A 6000-nucleotide genomic window follows, 5' to 3' on the forward strand; every position below is an offset into this window, starting at 1 on the left:
AAAACAAAAAAAAGCATTGTATATTAACCCTTTAAAGATTATTGTTATTCGAATTCTTAATTACGTCACTTCAGAAAACTTGGTAATACGCTTTCTTTGAGGCAGTAGAAGCACCTTCACAAATCTGACAATTTATTAGGCAAGTATACTAGCTCATGAGTTGTGCGAGTTATCAAAGTGATGGTGGTTTAATGTTTTAATGTGGCATCAATTGATCGGTATTAATGGAAAAAATATAAATATATTGAAACGCGATTCAGGAGATGTACGATAACTTTCACTGCATCTTTTAAAATCAAGTAAACGAGTGACAATGTGAAATACTTACCATCTGGGGAAGCGATCATAGCTGTTAATATACAAGGGTCCAACATTTCCTATTCAGTTTAGGTATACAGAGAATTTTGCCCGTTGCCGGAATCCGGAGACAGGCAGGGCCGATTTACATGGAAGCACCGAACAAGGCAAAGCCCTGGGAACGAAGACGAATACGACATTTTGTGTTTACTACTGATGTTGAAACATAAATAAAATTTTCATGAATTTAATAAAGAAGAAAGTGGAACAGTAGCTCAAAATCATTAGGCTAGATAGTGAAATGCAGGCTGGCTTCACAACAGGGAGAAGGGTGGAGGACAATCTGCTAATCTTAAAATATTGTATAAACACCAGCTGGGTAAATAAAATACCTTTAATCATTGCAGCAGTGGATTTCTCGAAAGCATACGACTCCATTAAAAGAGAAAATTGTAGAGACACTAAAGGTCCATGAGAATATAATAGACTGCATCAGCAAAATATACCGAGGAGACAAAACAATGATAAATTTAAGCAAAGTCATAAAAAATGAGAAAAAATCACTAGTGGAATCAGGCATGAGGGAGGGAGGAGTGAGTTGGGGGGAGGGTAGTCAATTGGTGGGGGACAGAGTGACTTGGAGGCGTTTTGTCTGCGGCCACCCTTTGCGGGATTAGGGCGTCGGGCTATAGATAGATAGATAGATAGATAGGAATCAGGCAAGGATGCACAGGATGAACAACATTTTTCAAATTACCTGTAATAACCTTCGTGATATTAAACCACCTTGAAAGTGTAGGCCTTGGCTAGAGAGAGAACAGAGTTGAAATCAACACCTTGTTTTTTGCTGATGATGGCCTACAATTCTCAGTCAATAACTGAGGCCAAAGCTAACATTGGAAGGTTAATACATATCAGTAAAACCTGTGGACTAGAAATAAATAAAGCAAAAAGTAAATTCATTATATTCAATATGAAGGAGAAACCAACAGAAACACAGGGTATAGAAGTTGTAAATTCAATTAAGTATTTGGGAGTAACACTAGTGGATTCTAAAGACTGCTTTAAAGGACATAAAGAAAACATCATTATGTAAGCACAAAGATTAGCGAACTGAACTTACTGTGTTATGGCTAGGAGCTGCAGTAAAATTTTAATTGGTGATACTGGAAGAGCCTAGCACTCCCGGGAGATCTATATGCTGCAGGAGTAATTGATTTTAATAAGGAAGAAAGAGGCAAACTACAGAAAATAGAAAATGGGGTGTATAGAACAATGCTGGGAGATAATATGAGCACTGCAGTAGGCTGCCTGAGGGGCAAAGTAGGAGCCTCACTAATGGAAACAAAAATAAAAAGGGCAAAGCTTCAATATCTCCAAGGAATTTTGAAGGGAAGAAATAATGCACTATTAATTGAAATTATAGAAGAACTGAGGGAACGCAAGAGCAAGTGGATGAGTGAATGTGAGAATGCACTAAAAGACCTTGACCTAAATACAGAAGGCTTAAAAAATATAACAAAAGATGAACTAATCAGGAAAATATATGATGAAGACACAAAAAAGTGGAAAAAAGACCTGGAAAAAAAAAAAAAAAATCAAGCTTAGAAGTATATAAGGGGGGCGCGGTAGCACAGTGGTAGCGCGCTGGACTTGTAATCGGGGGATTGCAAGTTCGAGCCTCGCCCGGGCTGCCGTGCCGGGAGGGGTAGCTCCCTCCTGTAACCCTAGCGGGGCTATATGGTCCAATACAGGGCTTAGCTCGGGGGAATTCCACTTCTCCCACTTAGAAGTATATAAAAAAATGGAAGAAATAGGTGGGGTAGAAGAAATATATGATAATACACCAGCCTCCATAATTCTGTTTGAATGTAGATCTAATACACTAAATTTAGCACACAGAAATAGATTCAGGGGAACTGAGGCAAATTGTCCAATGTGTAATGCAGAGACAGAAGACTTGATACATTTTTTATTAGACTGCACAGGATATATGGCAGAAAGAACACAACTGGTAGAATTACAACAGCCATATAGCCTATAGAGGAAAGACATAATATACCTGGGAACCTCCTATTTAATACAAGTGATATGGGGGTAGGGTTTTTTTTCAAGAATACTCCCCCAGTATCCCTGCTTGTCGTAAAAGGAGACTAAAAGGGTTGGGGGAGGGTTAGTGCCCCTCCCCAGAAAACAACTAACTAAAAAGACAAACAATAAGCCTCGGACAAGGACTGACCAAAAGATGACGACCAAGGACCGGGCAAAGGACATGGTAATTGGAACTTGCAATGTAAGGGGAGCGAATGATGAAGTGAAAGAGAGACAGATTGTTCAGGTGATAGAGGGTGCGAAAGTTGATGTACGCGGAATAACTGAAACTAAATGGAGACCTGAGAGTGTGAGAGAATGGGAGTATGGATGGGGTATATGTGCAGGAGTAGGTGAGAATGAGAGGGCAAAAGAAGGAGTATGTATAGTTGTGAGTAAAAGATGAAAGAAGAGCATAAGAGAGTATGGATCAGTTGGGTCAAGGATTGTGTGGGTAAGATTGAAAGTTGGAATACAAATGTGGGCGATTGTGTGTGTGTATGCGCCAATGCAAGATCGTGCAAGCAGAGTGAGAGAAGAGTTCTGGACAAATGTGGAAGTGTGCATGGAAAAGTTTGGAAGAAATGAGAGAGTGTTTTTGATCGGTGATATGAATGGTAAAGTAGGGAATGTGAAGGTGGATGGAATAGTTGGTGAGTGGGGTGTGCCTACTGAGACAGATGAGAATGGCATTGCGTTAATGGACATTTGTGCTGGGAGGGGGTTGGTGATAGCCAATACCCCCTTCAGGTACAAAATGATCCACGGGTATACATGGCGAGTGATGAGGAGTGGGTGGTGAACTGAATGAAAGGAAGGCAATGATTGATTATGTGTGTGTGGATGAAAGGTTGCGAAAATGTGTAATGGATGCAAGAGCTTATAGAGGTTGGGGGAGTGGACTTTCTGACCACTACTTGGTGGTGGCCAGAATCAAGATCTAATTAAGATGGAGAAATAGAAGAAGGAAGGATTGTTTGAAAGAGAGTATGGAGGGCGAGGGAGAGCCTTCTCTCTTGTTATTATCTTTGCAAACTATTGAAAATAAGAAATAAGTTATTCTTCCAGGTTAATGGTAGACTGTCTTTTAATGGTTCGTAAAGCCTGTGTGCTCCGTGTATCCATGTAGTGCTCTCTCTCTCTCTCTCTCTCTCTCTCTCTTCATAAGCCAATAACGTCACAGCTTACCCTAATAAAATCATCATTCCTGCTCTAAGAGAGAGAGAGAGAGAGAGAGAGAGAGAGAGAGAGGAGGGGGGGGGGAATTCAATGGAAGGCAAGTGAGGATGATTGAGGAAGATAAACGTGGTGAGCTAAACTTCTCTTTCCACGTACTGCCTGACCCCCTCACATCAGGCTACCTATCTGTCTCTCTGCTTTGCTCACTAGCCTATGTGGCTATAGGTACCTATCTACACTATATACCTATATGCCTGCTTACCTATTTATCTACCTGCTTATTTTCCTTCCCCTTCTCGCAACGGTGTAACCTAATGTCCTACATTCTTACTTGCCTTATTCCGGTGATCTGCCTATTTTATTACCGTCCTACCTGCCTACATGTGCACCTATCTACTTATCTTCCTACCTGCCTAACTACAGTACTAGCCTGCATCTACTCTTACCCACCACCCTAGAGCGTCTCTCTTCCCACTCTTCCTTCCTCCCTCCTTCCCTGCCTTTTTATTTGCCTTCCATCTACCACCTTATTTACCTGCCTACTTAGTACTTACTGTCTCATCTCCCTCCTTTCTTTTTCAGTAGTTTAACTTCCCTGTTTCCAGTTTTCTAACTTACCTAATTCCTCTTTCTACCCTTCCCTTCCCACCCACTTTCCTTTTACTATTCTTCCTACTTTCATACTTACTGTACCTTGCTTCCACCCCTTGCTCCCTTTCTGCTTTCTTGCTTATTTCACTTCTCCCCCTTCCTGCCTCCCTCCCTATTTTTCGAATTGTAATTTCTCTTCCTTCTTGCTAACCTTCCTGCTTTCCTACTTACCTCACTTCTCTCTCTTCCTGCCTCCTTCCCTGCTTTCCTAATTATCTCACTTCTCTTGCCCCCTCCTTCCCTGCCTACTTTCCTTCAGTTTAACTTTGTTGCTAAGGGAGACAGAGATGGGAAAGTATTGCTGCGCAGAATAAAAGACTGCATGAGAACTCATTAAGAAAATTCATGAATGGATAAAAATTACCACGTTGATCGTGTATCCTGTCATGAAAACATGCAATCTTTAACTCGGCATTTTGGTTGGCCGTCATCACAGGGTTTTCAGAGCTGAAATTTTAGAACGATCCATATGTATTTAATGTTTCATGGATGCAAAGAAAAAAAAAAGCTGTGGTTACATCACACGATTGCTAAAAATAGATGCATGATGTCAACCGTCATTGGTGATGACCTCTAAGACTTCTTTCCTCTTTGCACTCTCAGGCAAAAAGTCTAGAGGGCTCTTAAGGGTTTGTAAGAGGATCCTTACACATGCGGGAAAACCTGATAGTTTGAAATCATGCATAAATATTGTTACGTCCTCGTCCCACACCGTCACAAGCTCCAACAGCAGTAGTTCAGTACAGGAAGGAGGTTGCCCAGTGAGTTGTTCTTCCTAGAGACAGCCTTTAGGTGTACAACAGGAGATCAGCTAGGGCGTTTTATGTAAACACGAGCTTCTCACGTTCGTTGTCTTTTTTTTTTTAGCAAATAATTACACTGTCAACTTCACAACTCCAGAGCTACTTAACTTCACAAGGACACAAGTACAACTGAAATTGCCTGACACTGCTCTCTTCTCTCCTCCATCCTTATATAACCTTGCATTACACTCAAAACTTCTAGTTTACTCTAGCATTTACGGTCACCAAATCAGAGACATCCAAAAATGCCAGAGTTTTCTTACATTTCATAACACACTAAATGTTTTAACATACAAACAGAAATTAAGTGTGAATATTACATAATCATTCAAATAAAACATTATATAAAGGAAACGCATAAAAATTAACGCATAACTTAACGAAATACCTCCACTCACATGATCAGGCTATCTGGCAACGCTGACCCATAACTTCAAATGCGAGAAGCGAGAATCAACAGGAACTCTCAGAACCACACAACTAATACTCTTACTTGTTAACAGTATGGTTACACATCCAGTTTTTTTTTTTTTTTTTTTAATGTAACCTCATGGAGTTATTAATAAAGTATATCAGGAATCCTCTTAATATCACGTTTTTTTTAGGCATAATTCTATAAAGATATTATAAAATGTAGCTAACTTATAGTCATGCAGATCACTCCAGATAATGGTGGTGGACACGCGTGGGTCACTGTTGCTAGGTCCTGGCTCCTCTGTTGCAATATCAGTTGTCTCTTCATTCACAGTTTGTTCATGTGGCATAAGTAACCCTGTTGACAGGTTCCTCAGGTGGCGTCTGGGATGGTGGCAAGATAATGCTGTTGTCTGGCGTAGATGGTAATAAAGCTGGAGACATGGGGGGTAGCTTCTCGTTCTGGTTGACTACGTTTTTCTACTTCTTCGAGGAACACAATCCTGTCCCCAACTATGTGGACAAGATATTCCAATATTCTCTCCGTCAGCTTTAATAAACTATG

Source organism: Coenobita brevimanus, chromosome 74 (assembly GCF_032717465.1).
Source record: "Coenobita brevimanus isolate Jiangsu-jjx chromosome 74, ASM3271746v2, whole genome shotgun sequence".
Classification (NCBI taxonomy): domain Eukaryota; kingdom Metazoa; phylum Arthropoda; class Malacostraca; order Decapoda; family Coenobitidae; genus Coenobita; species Coenobita brevimanus.